This window comes from Panthera uncia (genome assembly GCF_023721935.1).
Source record: "Panthera uncia isolate 11264 chromosome B2 unlocalized genomic scaffold, Puncia_PCG_1.0 HiC_scaffold_24, whole genome shotgun sequence".
In the NCBI taxonomy this organism is placed as follows: Eukaryota; Metazoa; Chordata; class Mammalia; order Carnivora; family Felidae; genus Panthera; species Panthera uncia.
Window position 1 is genome coordinate 73,017,735 of NW_026057580.1, and position 2,184 is coordinate 73,019,918.

At 41.7% G+C, this 2,184-nt stretch overlaps 1 pseudogene; it reads right to left on the minus strand.

Moving 5' to 3' along the window:
- Nucleotides 1-985: 985 nt before the first annotated feature.
- On the minus strand, nt 986-1,965 carry LOC125938828 (60S acidic ribosomal protein P0-like; annotated as a pseudogene).
- Between the last annotated feature and the right edge of the window lie 219 nt (nt 1,966-2,184).

Here is a 2,184-nt window from a genome sequence, read left to right on the forward strand (position 1 = left end):
TCTCTTCCCAGCATGTGGCTTTCAATTACCACTTTTATTTATTCTTAAAACAAATATACTCATATTCCTAACATTACAGGTATTTTAAGTGAACTCCTCCCAGAAATAAGAACTCATTTTAGGTAGCTAATTCTTCTGGTTATATAACTTTTTTAAAAATGTGTATTTATTTTTGAGAGAGAGAGAGAGACAGACAGAGTGTGGGTGGGAGAGGGGCAGAGAGAGAGAGAGAGAGAGAGAGGGATGGAATCTGATGCAAGCTTTAGGCTCTGAGCTGTCAGCTCAGAACCCGATGCAGGGCTTGAACCTACAAACCATAAGATCATGCCCTGAGCCAAAGATGGACGCTTAACCAACTGAGCCACCTGGGAACCTGTCTGGTTATATAACTTTTGAAAATATTTTTATTTTAATGAAATAAATTGCATCTTTTTACACAACTATTAAGGAAGGTTTTTGTCTTCAAGAAAAAAAAAAAATCCCTGTAACCACTCTGCCAAGGTCTTGTGTTCTCTTGCCCTATCTAAATGGTTAATAGAATCTTCCACTACTCTTTCTTTACCTCTCTGCTTTAAACCAAGCAAGTGTCCATTTACTTTACCCCAGAGGATCTTTGCTTTATTGTTACATCTGTTCTTAAATTTGTGATCTAGTTATTCTCATATATTGCCTCATATATTTATATGTCTACATATTTTAAAGAGAACTAGCAGTCGGTTAAGCGTCCGACTTCAGCCAGGTCACGATCTCGCGGTCCGTGAGTTCGAGCCCCGCGTCAGGCTCTGGGCTGATGGCTCGGAGCCTGGAGCCTGTTTCCGATTCTGTGTCTCCCTCTCTCTCTGCCCCTCCCCCGTTCATGCTCTGTCTCTCTCTGTTCCAAAAATAAATAAAAAACGTTGAAAAAAAATTAAAAAAAAAAAGAGAACTAAGCCTTTATTTCCTTGTTTCATAAATAAAATTGACTGAGTTGGTTGCTTTTCAGTGATTAGTCAAAGAGACCAAATCCCACATCATCATGGGACTCTTCCGATTCTTGTTTTGTTTCAACCTTGCCTGGGGCAGCAGCAGAAGCTGCAAGAGCAGCTGTGGTAGCAGCAGTCACAAGTGCAGGTGGATCAGCCAAGAAGACCTTGATCTTTTCAGCAAGGGAGCATATGTTATGGGCAAAGACAGAACTCATTTGTATCCACTGATAATAGAATGGTGTACTGATGCAACAGTGGGGTAACCAATCTGCAAACATACACTAGCAACATGGCAAACACCCTCCAGGAAAGGAATGCAGTTTCCTCTGTGATATCAAGCACTTCAGGGTTGTAGATGTTGCCATTGTTAAACACCTGCTGGATGATCAGCCCAAAGGAGAAGGGGGAGGGGATGTTCAGCAGTATGGCTTTGCTGGCTCCCACTTTGTCTCCAGTCTTAATCATTTGCACAGCACTCAGTATTTCAAGTTCTCAGTATTTTAATGGTTCAATGGTTCATCGGTTCTCCTGGAGATTTAGTAATGGTGATTTCTAAATCCTGGAAGAAGGAGATCTTCTTTAGCCCCATACCAGTGTTGTGGGCTGGTACCGTGATATCATGTGGGGTTAAGCCACCAGTATAGGTGGCTGATGGCCCTTTATTGTCTAACAGCATGTCTCTGATCTGAGTGATTAGAACTCTGATCTCAGTTCACCTTCTTGGTGAACACAAAGCCCACATCCCCCTAGATATGAGGCAACAGTTTCTCCAGAGCAGAGATATTCTCCAGATGCCCCTGGATGGCCTTGTGATTGAATCATGATGTTTTTGCCCATAGGACCACAGCTTTCCCCAAAACAGGGGCATGCCAGTTTGCTACATCTGCTTGGAGTCCATGTTGTCTGCTCCCACAGTGAAGACTTTTAGATAATCATTGAAAAGTTGGATTATTTTAAGGAAGTAGATGGGTTTTCAGGTTGCCATGTCTTCCCTAGGCATTACAATAGTGCATTGGGGATTGCCACACAGGGTCTAATTGACACTGTTACTCTCATGAGGATGCCTGGTGAGAGGCTTATGTATCTATATTTTATTATCTTAACAGATTTATAAACTCCTTGATAAGACTCCTTGAGACACATGTATGGACACTCCTTCACATGCATGGTGCTTTGAACATAATAGGCACTCATTAATAGTTATTCAATGATTGATCGA